This window comes from Pelophylax lessonae (genome assembly GCF_965119305.1).
Source record: "Pelophylax lessonae genome assembly, chromosome: 4".
NCBI classification, from domain to species: Eukaryota; Metazoa; Chordata; class Amphibia; order Anura; family Ranidae; genus Pelophylax; species Pelophylax lessonae.
This window is the reverse complement of record NC_138771.1, coordinates 117,938,434-117,956,011: the sequence shown is the minus strand read 5'-3', so window position 1 is coordinate 117,956,011 and position 17,578 is coordinate 117,938,434. Positions and strand designations below refer to the sequence as shown.

The 17,578-nt window shown below is 42.0% G+C and overlaps 2 protein-coding genes across 2 annotated transcripts in view; one reads left to right on the top strand and one right to left on the bottom strand.

The window, feature by feature from the left end:
• The window catches only part of LOC309553341 (dual oxidase maturation factor 1-like), a 133,836-nt gene extending 122,852 nt beyond the window's left edge, over positions 1-10,984 (bottom strand). The window contains exon 1 of the mRNA XM_082254408.1: positions 10,864-10,984. The gene's annotated coding sequence lies outside the window, so the exon portion shown is untranslated. The remainder of the gene's footprint in view (positions 1-10,863) is intronic.
• A 137-nt stretch (positions 10,985-11,121) lies between these two features.
• Positions 11,122-17,578, top strand: part of LOC309553340 (dual oxidase 1-like) — a 165,126-nt gene continuing 158,669 nt past the window's right edge. Inside the window, exon 1 of the mRNA XM_082254407.1 lies at positions 11,122-11,214. The gene's annotated coding sequence lies outside the window, so the exon portion shown is untranslated. The remainder of the gene's footprint in view (positions 11,215-17,578) is intronic.

Below are 17,578 nucleotides of genomic sequence, written 5' to 3'. Positions count from 1 at the left end.
AAGATAAGGAAATCTACAAGATTAGGCAGAAAGAGGCCAAGCAAGTTATAAGAACTTCTAAAGCGCAGGCAGAAGAAAAACTAGCCCAGTCTATGAAAAAGGGGGATAAGACATTCTTCAGATATATAAATGAAAAAAGGAAATTAAAACAAGGAGTAACTAAATTAAAAACAAAGGACGGAAGGTATGTAGAAGAGAATAAAGGGCTAGCCGACTGCCTTAATGAATACTTCTGTTCAGTTTTTACAGAAGAAAAAGAAGGAGAAGGACCTCCACTTGAAAGGATGACTAATGAATCGTTTGATGCATGTGTCTTTACAGAGGAAGACGTTCTAAGATTGCTGTCTAAAGTGAAGACAAATAAGTCACAGGGTCCTGATGAGATACACCCAAAATTATTAAAAGAGCTTAGTGGTGAGCTGGCAAAACCATTAACAGATTTATTTAACCAATCATTAGTAACAGGAGTCGTCCCGGAAGATTGGAAATTGGCAAATGTCGTGCCGATTCACAAGAAAGGTAGTAGGGAGGAATCGAGCAACTATAGACCAGTGAGTCTGACATCAATAGTAGGCAAATTAATGGAAACCCTATTAAAGGATAGGATTGTGGAACATCTTAAATCCCATGGATTGCAAGATGAAAAACAACATGGGTTTACTTCAGGGAGATCATGTCAAACTTTTTTTTTGACTGGGTGACTAAAATAATAGACGGTGGAGGTGCAGTAGACATTGCATATCTAGATTTTAGTAAGGCTTTTGACACTGTCCCACATAGAAGACTTATCAATAAACTGCAGTCATTGAGCATGGACTCCCATATTGTTGAGTGGATTAGGCAGTGGCTGAGTGACAGACAACAGAGGGTTGTAGTCAATGGAGAACATTCAGAACAAGGTCATGTTACCAGTGGGGTACCTCAGGGATCTGTACTGGGACCAATTTTGTTTAATATCTTCATAAGTGATATTGCAAAAGGCCTCGATGGTAAGGTTTGTCTTTTTGCTGATGACACAAAGATATGTAACAGGGTTGATGTTCCTGGAGGGAAACGCCAAATGGAAAAGGATTTAGGAAAACTAGAAGAATGGTCAGAACTCTGGCAACTGAAATTTAATGTGGATAAGTGCAAGATAATGCACCTGGGGCATAGAAACCCAAGGGCAGAATATAGAATATTTGACACAGTCCTGACCTCAGTATCTGAGTGGTAGCTGCAAATACAGTGAAGGAGTTTAAGCATGCATGGGATAGGCATAAGGCTATCCTTCATATAAGATAGGGCCAGGGACTATTCATAGGATTCAGATATATTGGGCAGACTAGATGGGCCAAATGGTTCTTAACTGCCGACACATTCTATGTTTCTATGAATTACAGATGGAATGTATTTTTTTTTCTCTTAAAGTGTGTTTGCCTACTTTGATAATAGTCATTTAATTGCTTGTAACTAGTTTTATTCCTTTTTAACAACCTCCCCTTTTCTTGCACCTGTCAATGGTTTGGGGAAAAAATAAAGTGTACCAACTTCAGTAACTTCAGTAATGGATAGCTATAACTAAGACCAGTATGAGTGAAATGCGTTAACAGGTTTGTTGCACTGGATTTTGTCTGATGTACCAATAAATTGCAATATATTTGAAGAACATGCTGTGGTGCTGACCTTTTTGATAGAAGTATGTATCGAATGGCTGACAGGAGCTGAAGTCTGAGCACTGGTATTTTTTGTTGAATTGGGAACAGAGGTAGAGTGTTTCTCCGATGTTCTGACATTCTGGTTCATGGCAAACTTAACTACAGTACTATGTATTTTTTATTTTGATCTGTAAAGGATAATAATATATTTGTGTATACTTTTTTTACTTTTAGTATTGGTTCCCCCTACTGAAAAACACAGTACATGTATGAAAAACTAGTCACAAGTCCTTCTTAATATTTTCAGATCTGCTGCTTTTATTAACATAGTGCACGGTTTATCTGCCAAGGGCGCCACATTGAAAAGGGTGTTGCTGACAGGAGCAGTGACAGCAGTATCACTTCTCCAGTCAGTCCAGTGCTGGAAATGAGGAGGAGAGAGCAAGAGGTTCTGAGGACTGTGTTCTCTCTCCCCCTCCTATTCTCCACCAGGGCAGCGCCCTGTACCTGAAGAAGGAAATGCAAGCAAGCATACAACACAGGAGGAGGAAGCTGAAGGTTCCTTACTCCCAGCCAGGGCCAGGACAAAGGGGAAGGAATGCACTAGGAGCTTCTGGCTTCTCCTGCTATACTGACAGGCAGGGGATTTGTAATGATGCTGCCCGTGAATCTGTTTTTGGGTCTGCTTACAACCTGTAGCCAGGGGCGGACTTCAATTTTTTTGCATGTGTTTGACAGAAGCATATTATTTCAATTTTTGACAGCAAGGCCAATTCTTGCTTTCATCAAGAGTATCTCTATAGCAGTGGTTCTCAACTCTTGTCCTCAGGACCCACTAACAGGCCAGGTTTGCAAGATAACTGAAATACATCGCAGGTGATATAATTTGCAGCTCAGTAATTGCAGTATTCTAGTCTGCATCTCCCCAGGGTAATACCTAAAATCTGGCCTGTTAGTGGGTCCTGAGTGAGTCCTGAGCACCGGAGTTGAGAACCACTGCTCTATAGGGTTATGGTGTGAAGGATTTTATCCAAACAATCTCTAATCTGGTTCCCAGTGCACTATATTGTGTCCTTATCATACAGAATGGCTCCCCAAGTCATTGGTTAAAAAATAAAGAAAGCTTGCAGGGAAAATGTCATTGTTCTGGCTTTATAAATGCAATTATTTCTGCAGCAGCTTGTATACACATTACAGATGTGTCACTTTACAGGTAGGCTAAAGGGACCCCCTAGGGACTATATTGAAAGGAATTTTTCATTTTTGATGTTATTTCCCATTTTGATGCTTTCACTTTAAGCACCTACAGTATATCACTGCTCATTTAAAAATTATGTTTTTTACAAATTTTTTTCCATTGATACATGTCCCCCAGGGCAGTACCCAGACCCCATAACAATTGCATGCCCAATTACTTACTACATATAAGCCTTCAAAATGGGCACTTTTGATTTTTTTGCCGTACGAGTCCCATAGACTTCAACGGGGTTCGTTATTTGGTTCTGAACATTTGCTATGTTCGAAAGTTCTGGTGCAAACCAAACGGGGGGTCGTTCGGCCCATCCCTAGCTACAAGACTGGCTGTCTCCAGAATAGAGAAACATCCTATCACTCTATCCATATCTACTGTCATAGGTATTTTTAACACAAATGTTAGATATGAGAAAATCGTTGCCCGTATTTATGATTCCGTAGGTAATTTCCAATAGGTTTGGGCTTTATGACTTGCTAATAGTTGAAGTTTTATTTAGTAGAATGTTTTTTCATTACTTCTTCTAGATACAAATCTTTACCAGTATTTTTCTTCCTATGTTATAATTTATTCTAACACAATTTTTTACCTTATGTTATCTTGTCCAGACTGTACAATATGTAAACCTTTACATTCTAAGTTAACCTGAATGAGCTTGGACCTTTATTTAACCACTTGCCTACTGTGCACTTAAACCCCCTTCCCATCCAGGCCAATTTTCAGCTTTCAGCGCTGTCACACTTTGACTGACAATTGCGCGGTCATGCTACACTGTACCCATATGAAATTTTTATCATTTTCTTCACACAAATAGAGCTTTCTTTTGGTGGTATGTAATCATCTCTGGGTTTTTTATTTTTTACAAAAAAAAAGAATAAAGACAGAAAATTTTGAAAAAAAAAAAAAGTTTTTCTTATTTTCTGCGAGTAAATTTTGAAAATAAATTTTTCTCCTTCACTGATGTGCGCTGATGAGGCTGCACTGATGGGCACTGATGAGGTGGCACTTATGGGCACTGATGAGGTGGCACTTATGGGCACTGATGAGGTGGTACTAATATGCCGCACTGATGAGCACTGATAGGCGGCACTGATAGGTGGCACTGATAGGCGGCACTGATAAGTGGCACTGATAGGCGGCACTGATAGGCGGCACTGATGAGCACTGATAGGCGGCACTGCTGGGCACTGAGAGGTGGCACTGCTGGGCACTGAGAGGTGGCACTGAGAGGTGGCACGCTGGGCACTGAGAGGCGGCACTGACGGGCGGCACTGATGGGCACTGAGAGGTGGCACTGATGGGCACTGGCGGATGGCACTGATGGACACTGACGGGTGGCACTGATGAGCACTGATGGGCGGCACTGATGAGCACTGATGGGCAGCACCATCAGTGCCCACACTCAGTGCCCATAGTGCTGCCAGTCAGTGCTCATCAGTGCCTAGATGAGCAGGCACTGATGGGCACTGACTGGCAGCACTATGGGCACTGATTGTGGGCATTGATGGGGGGCACTGATGGCGGGCACTGTGGGCACTGATGGGGGGGCAATTTGTGTATTTTTTTACCTTTTAGTAATCAGGGCACTGGTGATCAGTGCCCTGATTACATGTCTCTGTGTCCCCACCACTGTGAGGCTTCCCCTCCTTCCTCACACTGCAGGCTCCGTGTGAGGAAGGAGCGCCGGCGATGAGAGATGATCTCATATGTTTACATATGAAATCATCTCTCATTGGATGGTCCGATCACGTGGCGAATGGGCGCTGTGATTGGCCATTCACCACGATCTGTGATCGGCCGTGTCCAAGGGACACGGCCGACACAGATTCTCCCCGATGCGCGCTCGCGGGGGCGTGTCACTGGGAGGCCGTTTAAAAACGGCCTCCCAAAAATTCGAGTCCGCGCTGCAGCCGTATATAGGCTGAAGCGCAGATGGGAACAAGTTAAATACTAGACATTAAGCCCGTTAAATTAATGGGCGCTAGAACATATGTGGTCAGAGTCCCCTTTAATAATTTTCCGCCTTTAGCAGCAGAGTAACCTGGACGTGACGTCATGGACGCCGCCTCCAGGTTACGTCATTGGAGATCTGATCGAAGCCGCTTTCGTCTTTGATCAGGACTCCATCCAGCCGGCGGATGTGCCGGCTGGGTGCTCGGGTCTCCCGTCCCACCGGGCAAAGCCGCGGAAGGCGGCGGGAGGGGGACGACGTCCCCTCCCGTTCGCCGAGGTAATGACCGAGCGGCTCCTGAGACCCATCGGTCATTACTGCCGGAAAGCCAACCGCCGGCTCTAAACAACGGTACCAGGGTGATGCCTCGGTATAACACCGCAAAGTCAGCCGACGTACCCCTACGTCACTTTGCGGTAAGTGGTTAAATATCTTTTCTCATCAGCAGTATGTAGCAGTGTTATGACTTCTATCCAGTGTTGCCAACCTACCAGATTTAAATTTACTGACACAACATCCAAAATTTACTGGCACAGCCAGGTTTTTCCTGGCATTTCCAAAAGTTACAAAATCACAGTTTTAAGTGCACATTTCAGAATTCAGGCTATAAACAAGTACACTATGCGATTAGCAATGTTAGTTAAGCTAAATATTAAGTCAAAAAACATATTTCTTATTTTATTTTTAATATAGTAAATAGCTCAGGGACAGGACTCACAAGGGCAAAAATTAGAATGGGTGGTGCACACATATGAAGCTGACTCTCACAGTGACACTTACAGCAGTGTGAAGCAGCACAGATCACCAACACGCCCCCTCCTGAGTCACAGTCTCTCTCCACCCCAGGTGGTTCCCTTCAGTCCACTCCAGTCCAAACAGCAATGATAGCCCCGCTCCCAGCTTGCCTTGCTCCCGTCCTGCACACGAGACTCCAGCCGCTCTGCTCCCTTGCACCATTACATTTCATGACAAGCCCAGGCACCACCTCCGCCAGACCTGCCCCCCCCCCCCCCCCCGCTGGCGCTGCCCAAACACACTGTAGCAAGCACTCAGATGGTCTGGACCTGAAATGCACATGCACAGTTTCCCGCCGAGCATCACAGCCATATTTTTTACTGGCAAACTTTTCCAGTCCTATGAGGCTGCAGGGCCCCTGACCCTCTGTCTGGACAGTGCTTACTGGCCCTGTGCTGATCAAATGCACTCTTCCATTAAAAAAAAAAAACCTCTAGCAATACACACCAAACTGAGCATGTGCAGAGTGACTCCAAAGGCTCTGTTTTATCAGGAGATAGATTGGGGACAGTGGAAGAAGGGGAGGATCAGAAAAGACAGGATCACACAGCCTTTATACTCAATGGAGAGGATTAACCCCTTAGGTTCCACAGTGCGTATAACAAGCATGCTTTACTGCATATACAGACTGATTTTACTGTTGTGAGCTTAGTAACAATTTAGGAGTTAAAAAAAAGAAAATGTGAAAACAGAATGTTATGAAAGGATGGCAACTGTTTATGATATACAGTGTTTTACCAAACTAAATCTTATTCAGTCAGGATATACATTTACTTTAACATTAGCTTTCAAAATGTGAGCACACTGACTGAGTTACATATGGCTGATCCTTGTTTAAGCAAAAAAAAATGCTTAGACTTATTCCCTAATCATTTAGGTGGCATTATTATTATTACTGAGGTGTAGCTGAGTACTGCCTAGCACCTTTCATTAGGGTTTAACATTATGTCTATCATCCTGTCAAATGGGTACAGTAATGTACATTATATAATTTATAGAGTAGTTAACAGGTATATATAAAGATTTATATGCTCACATTAAAACTTAACCAAACATGCGCCAAATATATCTTCCCAAGGCAATCTGTGGCAAAGAAAACAGTACATGCATATATTTATACATTAAAGGATACGTATAATACAGAAGTATGGATGCTGTCATTGATGACCTCTTGTCTATGTACTTCAGTACCTTTTAAGTCACTGACTTGGAACAAATACAGTATGTCGAAAAGAATTCTGACTTCACTCTGACCTTCCTGATCTGCATGTTTGTTCCAGGCCAGTGTTGCAAAGTATTAAAGCTGAACTCTGGGCATATATAAAAATATAATGTATCCCTGTTTTCATTGAGGTCCACTTCACACCAGAACGCAGTTTGGGAAAGGTGTATTCCGGCACCACATTAAAAATGCACTGCGATCTGCTGTGGGTGCCAATACCAGGGCTGGTGCCACCACAAGGCAGCTTAGGCAGCTGCCTGAGGGCACCAAGGTGGTGGGGGCAGTAAATTTCCATACCTCCTGAATAAGTCCTGGAGTCCTGGCAAATCCTGGAGCAGAGCCATGTGTCAGAACAAGCTTCAGCACTTGGCTCCAGTCATTTGCCCGGCAGGAGAGCGCTAGTGTTGGCATCAGTTTCACCTTCCCCTCAGCTTATGCAGGGTGTTTAGGTCCCACACGCTGCAATCTCCTCTCTGCACTGCAACCAGCATCTCTCCCCACCCACTGGATGCCTTTCACAGAGCGGAGTGAAGCCGCAGTCTCCTCCTCCCTCGGCTCTGATGTATTCCTGTACACAGACAGGAGGTGCCTGGGAGGAGGAGAGACATCTCTAAGCATGCTCCATGCTGATCTGGGGCCTGTGATTTATTACCCACAATACAATATAGATGACACTTGCGGTGGGGGAGATTGGAAGAGGGAACTCAGCAGGAGGGTGAGGGAGACAAGCTAGAAAAAAACACTTGCAGGGATTTGGGGGGGGGGGGGGCTAAATGGATACTGTATGTCCTAGGGGGCATTTTGAGAGGAGGGAGGACTTGTGCTAGGAGGGGGGTTGGATATTAAATCTGACCACCACCACCCAAGCACAAGTTCTCTCTTCTCCCAAAGCTCCCCCCCTAGGACATATGGTATCCACTTAGCCCCCCCCCCCCTATCAAAGAATGCTGGCTTTCACAAAGGGGCCAAACAAGACATCTTGGACCCTGGGCAACCCGCTAGAGATGTGGGTCCATCACCACAGGGGCCCACATTAGTGCCCCCCTGCCAGGCTAGTTAGTGGAGCCAGGTGGTGGAAGTTTTTTTGGCACTGGGCCCCAGGACTCACACCATAAATCTCACAGGTACACTGCAAAACCATATGCAATGGAAGCTTTGTGTTCTTTTTATTTTTTTGGGGGGTTTGTGATGATTCTGCTGGGATTTATACAGTATGTATTCGTGAGACTCTTGCTTGCAGCATAGCAGTGAAAGCAGATTTTATCGGTACAAGGAAACCTGGCTTTTGTTTAACCACCCTCTGAAGTTACGTGAGCCTCAGGTAATTTCCTCCCCCAAGTGTCCCTCATTCTAAAGATCAAAAGTTAGACGGAACGGCAGGTGAGGGGGGCACAAAAACACCATTGTCTGTGTAGACAAAAATCCTAGCACCAGTCTAGGCCAATACATCGTTAACCATACCCCAAACGCAGATCAAAAGCTCAATGCATTTGTTTCCAACATATTGCATGGTGAGGTACATTTTGGAAAAGTAGTGCATGCACTACTTTTTGTGTGACCCAGTGTGATTTGTAGCCCACCGTACTTAAATCAAACAGGAATCACACTGAAACACAGACCACATTCCTGTGTGATTCAGGTGTGAACCAGCCCTAAGACATTATTTAATGTAATTTTAAATGCAAGTATTGTCAATACTAAATTTTGACCTGGTAACAAACTATATCTTCGTTCAATAGCATAATACATGTACAGAAAAGCTTGGTGGATCAGGACCTGGTATCAGGCTCTTACAACCTGAAGTGGTACATAAAGCCAGCCAGTTCATGTGCTGACAATAAGCATGCTAATGGGAAGAGCAGAGTGAAAGAGAGATGAGCTCATGGCTGTGCTACTTCTCCTTTCACTGTCCAGTCACAGGCTGTAGAGGGTCCAGGATGTCCTGGGCTCATAGGAAGTGAGTTGAATGATGCTGGTCATTAGACTGAGGACATCTAGCTGCATAAAGAAATACTATGGGGAAAATCTCTGGATTAAGTGCCGGTTCACATTTGTGCGATCACAGAGATTGCATGTAATTCGGAGCGCACTGCTCCTAAAATTACATGTGATCTCTGTGCGGTGCAAATTCAAATTCGCACCGCAATCGCACCCAACTCGCACAGGACCCTTTTTTTGGTCCGCAGCAGAATCGGATCGCCTGGTGGTTCACACTAGTGCGATCCGATTCTGTGCGCACTTTAAGATCGCACTGCGATTTTCTTTCTGATCTGGGGGGTGTCGTTAACTTGTAATTGACACCCCCAGCATATCGCATATGGCAGTGTGAACTGCCAGGGGTGCGGATGCGATGCGGGAACACGCTGTATATTCGCAGCATTCCCGCAATTGCAGAAATGTGAACCGGCACTTAAAGTGAATATTGCAGCAAATGCCAGTTGTGTTAGTTTTATTTTTTAATGGGCTATTTACTTTTTATATTATAATTTTTTGTCTGAAGTTCTGCTTTAAATTTATGTAAACATGATAAAGAAAGAGGGTAAGCATGTTATCAATACATTTAGTAATTAAAATCAATAAATAAATAAATAAATGAATAAATATATAAAAGCAGCCTATGTATTATTATTATTATTTTGTATAGGTTCCTTTGAATAGAAAGAGAAATAAGAGAAATATGAAGGCTGCCAGTGCTGACTTCTAATTCTTATATTCTAGCGGTCTAACTGTCATACTAACACTCTTGCCTTACTACTTTGAGTCACTAACAAAGAACAAGCATGCAGATAAAGAGTTCTGACTCTCCTCTGCCTATGGTGATCCGCAGACTTGTTCTAGTAACTCACAAAGTATAGCAGGTGAGGACAGGGAGAGGATGTCGGAGGCCAGTGCAGCAGCCAGGCAACTAGAATTTTAACATTTTAAGGTCAGCAATGGCAGGTCCTTTGTTTAAAAAAGGTTAACTTTTAACAAAGTATCAGGTTTCTGCCATCTGTTTGTCTAGATTACAGTTTTAAGGATATACTAAATCAATTCTGGGCTCAGGGATATTTATCTGCAGTGTCTATACAAACAGTGATGCTGGTATCTCAGGGTTAGATAGATATTTTCTGTCAAAGGGTCAGAGATTTTATTAAATGGTTTTCAAATTAGTAATTTTTCACTGCTTACTTTGCAACAACTACAGTGCATCAACGACAAATAAAATGTATTTCTGTCCTGTAGATACAACACAATTGTGCTACCTGTGTCACAAGTATATAAGTATAATATATACTGTATATATATATATATATATATATATATATATATATATATTTATATATATATATATATAATTTTTTTGGATATAGTGTACAGATTATATATATATATATATATATATATATATATATATATAATCTGTACACTATATCCAAAAAAATTATATATATATATATATATATATATATATATAAAGAGAGATAGAGGGGGAGAGAGTGATACATTTGCAGAGATAAGAGGGGATGACAGTCATTATATTGTTTACAACATATAGATGTGCTCCTTGATCTTAATGGCCCCATTGGTTCGATATTACATTTCTAACTTTGACATGTTAAAAATGTACAATAGTCCTTTCACTACTACTAAAATAAATCAATACATGTAACAGTATTAGAAATACAAAAGTTCCAGAAGAGAATCGAGTTACTGCACGGAATATTGCTTCCCTAATTAAAGAGTGATTAACTTTTTTTTTTTTTTTTTTAAACCTATTTTAGGACTGGAGGGTAAAAAAGTTTGTTGTTCATTAATTTTTCTATTTTTCTATCTCACGATATAAGTATTATATTATTAGTACAATGAACTAATATATACAGAATGTGGGATTTCTATCATTGATATTGTTGAACAGTAAAGCTGCTTAGAAAGCTGACGTAGAACTCTTGTTTATAAACCAACAAAAGAGGCTAATACTAATAAATAATAAATGGCAATGATGAAACATAATGAGTTTTCTTACCTTGTTACTGCTTGGTATGGTTCAGCAGTTTGCAGCTTGCGTGCCAGTTGATGTGTTTCTATGGCTCTGTGACTTCATAAGATTGCTGCAGGAAAATAAATCTCTACAGTGATACTTTTGCATCCTGTCTTCTGGGGAGGCGTGAAAGACAGCTCAGACTTTGTAAGTACATGTCTGGAGCTGTATATTTAAATGAGCCATACAGCAGCCCTGCCCCATCAAACTAAATCAGGAGTCTATTGTAAGAATCATTTGTGTCTCATACAGGTTTGCATGATACGCGCAGCATGCTGAAAGTTTAGGAAGACAACAGGGATTAACCAAAAAAAAACGGAATATTCTTCATTTAAGGTCAGTGGCCAATTTGCTTCTTTTTTTTTTACACTGAAGATTTGTAACTTTTAAGCTAAATGTTCCCTTAAGTATGTGCAGTTTAAATAACACATTTGACTTTGTATTTACAAGTAGCCTATTTCTCTTGATTGTTGCATGGATGCAAAGTTTATGTTTGGGATTTGACCCAATGTCACGTATTTGTATGAGGAGCCCGAGATGACAAGGGTGACCTCTTGCACAATTCCCAAGTTTTTTCCCTATGCTAGGGTTGCCAGTACGGTATTTGTACATTGATATCATATCCTCTCTCAATCGTCTCTTCTCCAGAGAGAACAAGTTCAATGCTTGCAGTCTTTCCTCATAGCTGATGTCCTCTATTCCCCTAATTATCTTTGTTGCCCTTCTCTGGACTCTCTCCAGTTCCAGCACATCCTTTCTGAGGACCATACAGGTCAGTTCAGTTTTGAGTGAAGTTGGGTCACACTCACAAGCAAAGTAGTTAGGCACCAAATCATAGGCAGAACGGAAGTCAGGAACACACAGAGATTGGCAATGTGCAGGCATGGAGGTTCCCCAGTCAATAGGGAGAATCTTGATCAGAAGTCCAGGCTGAGGTTGGTAATGAAGATGAGTAGCAAGGCAAGAAAAATCCAAAAGCAGGTCAAAAGAACAAGATTCAGGTCAGTAATAGGGTCAAGCACATTTTCAGGACCTGGTATCGAAGGAGTACAAACGAAAAGACCATTGCGTAATGATCCTCTGCAGATTTTAGGTTTAAATAGCCCACTTGGGTCCAGTATCTGTGGTGGATGTGCATGCTCGCTCGAGTGCCTGCTGTGATAAGTGCATGGTAATGTGTGTATGTGCATGAAAAGTCACACATCTAGTTAATCTTCTTTGCCGACAAAACTGCATTTTTTGAGTATTTGCATGAGCCTGCTGGCTGGCATGTTGTTGCTGATACCCAAATTGTGCTTAGGATATCTGCATATTTTTGGAGATTAGTACTGAAAACTTTTCACTGTGCCCCTCTGTCTGTTACTGAATTGCACTGGTGCTTTCTAGTGGTCAAGAAGTGTTCCTTGCTTTCACATACCAGTCAGAGTGTCCTTCCGATCAGCAGCCAGTAAGTGAGACACGGCGCCTATAGGGACCCGTTGTTTACATTCCGTGATGCTGTGATTGGTCAAAGCAATCATGTGGGAAGAGCCACTATCACTGTCTTAGTACCCTTTGCCTGTGATTCACTGTGTCCAATCACAGCTTGATCACAAGACTGTGAGCGCGTAGACATGCACGCACAAGAGAGTTCCAGAAATAGTAGAGGAGAGTAGACCAGCTGTTTATATACAGTGGCTGGTCCATAAGAGGTAAATAAACAAACACATGGAGACAAGCATCAGGATACGAATTAGAGTGTGGTAGCGAATGATTAGTGACAATATAAAAAGAGTTAAGAGCAGGGCCTTTTTTTAGCTGGAACGTGGGGGGGGGGGGGGTTCAGTTTTGGCACCTTCAGCACTAAATGTTTTTAATAGCAAGGGGTGTTGGGGTGTGTTAGAGGGTCAATTAATGCTGTTGCTTAGGGGGATCTATTGTTTAGGAGGGGTCTATTTTTTGGTAGGGGGTTAATTGTCACTAGGAGGAGTCTACTGTTGAGGGAGGGCTCTATTGTTGCTGGCTGCTGGAGGGTATGGTAATGATGGCTGTTGCTGGTGGGGGCTTATTGTTCCTGGGGTGGATCTGTTGTTGTTAGGGGCTATTTTGTTGCAGGGGGGATCTTTTGTTGCTGGGGGGTCTATTGTTGCCAGTTGTGTTGCCTATTGTTTTATATTATCCTTAACAAATACTATACAAAATGATACTTGGTTGGGAGGTGGGTAGGGCTGGAACCAAGGGACGGTGCTTGGAGGTAGGTAGGCAGATACATGGGGTGGATAAGAAGAGGGGAGTACCTGCACTTATTCTCTGAGGAAAAAAAAAGCCCTGGGTAACCACTTAAAGCGGAGTTCCACCCATTTTTAATAGGTTGGAATACATAGATCTATGTAATCCCCTTTAAAACAGCTTTTACCAATGGAAACTTTTTTTTTTTTTTTTGCTAGTAAATACCTTAATTTCGGCTTTATTCCTCCTCCCCGCACTTCCTGGTCCGATCGGCGATGACGTCATTCGGCGATCCGCAGTGTCTGCTGGGATGTATTCTATTCCAGAAATCTCGCAGTAGCTGTATCTGTACTGAGCCGTGCCTGCCCCGCCTCCGCCCCGCCTCCTCTCATTGAGTTGCATTGTATGAATGTATTAAGGCCGTTCTCTGCCCCACCTCCGCCCCGCCTCCTCTCATTGAGTTGTACAATGCAACTCAATGAGAGGAGGCGGGGCGGAGGCGGGGCAGAGAACAGCCTTAATACATTCATACAATGCAACTCAATGAGAGGAGGCGGGCCGGAGGCGGGGCAGAGAACAGCCTTAATACATTCATACAATGCAACTCAATGAGAGGAGGCGGGGCGGAGGCGGGGCAGGCACGGCTCAGTACAGATACAGCTACTGCGAGATTTCTGGAATAGAATACATCCCAGCAGACACTGCAGATTGCGAATGACACCATCGCCGATCGGACCAGGAAGTGAGGAGAGGAGGAATAAAGTCGAAATTAAGGTATTTACTAGCAAAAAAAAAAAAAAAAGTTTCCATTGGTAAAAGCCATTTTAAAGGGGATTACATAGATCTAAAGTTCCAAAAATGGGTGGAACTCCACTTTAAGGACCGCCCGCCGCAGATTTACTGCGGCAGGCTGGCCCTCCTGCGCGAACCGATGTAGCGCTACAGCTAGGGGGTGAGAGTGCTCCACCACCTCTATATAGCATCACAGGTCTTTGTGATCATTTCAAAAGCCCAACAGTTAGAAACACTCCCCTAGGCTTACATTTAACCCCTTGATCACCCACTGTGTTAACCCCTTCCTTGTCAATATTACAGTAACAGTGCATATTTTTAGCACTAATTACTGTAGTAATGTCACTGGTCCCCCAAAAGTGTCAAAAATTTCATTTAGGGGTCCAATCTGTCCGCCACAATGTCGCAGTCCCGCTAAAAATTGCAGATCCCCACCATTACTAGTAAAAAATAAAAAAAACAATAAAAATGACATAAATCTTTCCCGTAGTTAGTAGCCGCGATAAATTTTGAGCAAAAAATACGCTTATTGCGATTTTTTTTTTTTACCAAAAATATGTAGCAGAAAACAAATTGGCCTAAAATGTTAAAAAATTTTGATTTTTAAAATGTTTTTTTTTTGGGAATGTGTTATATAGCAGTATGTGAAAAATATTGTTTTCTTTTTTTCAGAATTGTCGCTCTTTTTTTGTTTATAGCGCAAAAAATAAAAATTGCACAGGTGATCAAATACCACCAAAAGAAAGCTATATTTATGGGAAAAAAGGACACCAATTTTATTTAGGCACGTGTCGCACGACCGCGCAATTGTCCGTTCAAGTAACGCAGTATCAAATCAGGAAAAATGGCCTGGCCATTAAAGGGGCAAATCCTTCCGGTCCAGAAGTGGTTAAGAGACTAGGCTAGTTTGCAAATACTCTTGTATGCTATAATAACTGTGTGCACTGTACAAATTGGCATCCTAAAATGCCATGAAAATGTGGCTTCAATGTATTTTGATCTCAAAGTATCAAAATATTTAGTCCTACAGTGAGCTTTATCTCAATCAGTCATGGACAGAAAAGATTGTGAAGCAATCTTACCCTGAAAAACATTTGCAAGTAACCTGCTCCAAAATAACAAATTGGACATTTAAAACAATAATATGACCTTTGCTAAACCAGGCCCATGAGGTCCACTAGGCAATAACACTGCAACCCGCAGGTTATTGCATCGATTAAGCAAAGACTATGTGATGATGGGGTAAAATTTGTCCAGGTGGGGGCATTCATTTACCGTTCTACCATGCAAAATACAGCGCTGCTTACAAGTCCTTTGATTTGCAGTCAGTAAATCACTATCAAAGTATATAGAACTCTAGTTATTTTTCTTAGTTTTACGTTACATTGGTAAGATTTAGAAAATCTATAACAGAAAAAACAATCCAGAGCACTGGCATTGTTTTGAAACTTGATATATATTTCTTTTCATTATTTGTGCAGAAACATAAAATAATAATACATAATATAAAATGAAAGTGCAATCAGTGCAAAAAAGTGCATGAACAATAAGTCCTTTAAAGTGTTGGTTATCTTATTCTTCCAGAGCTTCTGAGGACGCTTTCTGGCTAGAGCAAAATGCATTAAACAGGTGGATATTTCTGGTTGTCATGTCCACTCTTTGACTTTTGAATTCCAGAACGGCGTTATTGCATGCTCACATGCAAGAGGAGAGTTTTGTAAGTGCGCAGTTGGCTTTTATACTGTATGGTTTTTTTTAACAATAAAAACTGAATTACTGATTTCTCCTGGTTCTATCTGCCTACACTCATATGAGGTTCTTTGACCTACCCGCCGGAGTCACAAAAGAAAGAAAAAAAAACATTTTTGTCACTGGAGGATTATTTTTGAAACACAGGCGTTTAACCCATCACCAGTCGGTAAGTAAGGGCACATAAGGAGGGGAGCACAAGGGCACTTGTTGGAACATACCATCACTGGAAGAATAAGATAATCAGCACTTTAAAGGATTTTTTGTTCATGCACACTTTTTCACTGCTTGCACTTCAATTTTTTAAAAAGTATTATATATGGTTTAACCACTTGCCGACCGCTTACTGTATATAAACGGCAGCAGAGTGGCACCTACAGGCAGAATCACGTATATATACGTAATTTGCCTGGGAGGAGCTAGGGGGCGAGCGCGCGCCGCCGGCACGCTCCCGCCCCCAATTGTCAGTGGGGAATCCGGCGCGTGTGTCAGGCGGCTCCGATTGCCTCCTGACACCGGCAATCTCTCCCCGCTCAGGGAGAAGGACAGTTGGCTGATGTAAGCACAACCGTCCGTCCTTCTCCCTGCAATGATCACAGAGACCATGTGATCCTTCTATATATGATCACATATCTCTGTGATCATCTCACAAGTCCAACCCCCCCACAGTAAGAATCACTCCCCTAGGGTCACATTTAACCCCTTGATCACCCACAGTATTAACCCCTTCCCTGCCAATGGCATTATTACAGTAACAGTGCATATTTTTAGCACTGTGTAGGGATGGTGAGGTGGATGGCGCTGCCAAATAATATTTTTAGTCTATTTATAGTGGTAAAGAAGAAGTGTATAATGCTACAGAGAGATGTATAATAGATGGTAATATGATAAATAAATATAATAAAAACAGTTGGCAATAAATAATGGTGGTAATACAATAAAAGCAATCAATAATATAATAAGTGCATAAGTGCAATAAAGTGATAGTGACCGTAATGTTATGATCAATATGAAATTATTGTAATAAACAAATTGGATATAGATTAAAGTGCTAGGTGAACAATATGTGACAATATAAATACGATAAAATCAGAGATAAATAAAATAAATGGTGAATAAGAGCAAAGTGAGCAAAATGAGCAAAGTGGCTCAGTGCTCTGTGTGGCCAATTATCCAAATGGCAAGAATTGATTGATATAAATAAATATGTTGTAAAGTGTCTAAGAGTAAAACTCAAGTGTGCCAATATAAATAAGCAAGAAAAATGGTGAATAAAATTAGAGATAAAAAAATATATAAATAAAAGTAATAATTTTTCTATAAAAAATTGCAATAAAAGTCCATAGGTGATAAATTAGTGGATAAGGCTTCAAGGTGAACTCAATGGGTGAATTCCGAGGTGATCCAGGAATTGGGTGCCGGGTGAGGAAACCAGTGCTCCCCTCTCAGTATCCCCCGCACTCACCAGAGCTCGACACCCCTGCAGGGGTAACCAGCATGAAGTAAATTAGGTATTCCCTCAGCCAGGTAAATCCTGTATGCCAATCTCCTCAGGGGTTATTTCTGGATCAACTCTCCCATAGGTATATTGATTTCAATATCAGCGATATGACCTCATATAGATTTCGCATCCATCCGTAATATAGGCAGATTCCTGTCCTCTTATCCTTTCCTTTAATAATTATTTCCCTAGGTCTCCTTACTTCCTGCTCCAAGTACAGAAGAACCTTCTCTTGCTCTTCCCTAGAGCGGTTCATAAACTCATTCCATATCTCAATGTATGTCTCATTGTTAGAGTGGTGTCCACACTTCCATGTGCGTTCTGCATGTGTTCCACTGCCAGCTGGACGTGACGCCAATTGGGGACCGAAATCTGCTTCGACGCGTTTCACCCCTCCCACAGGGCATCCTCAAACACTTTGAGGACGCCCTGTGGGAGGGGCAAAATAAG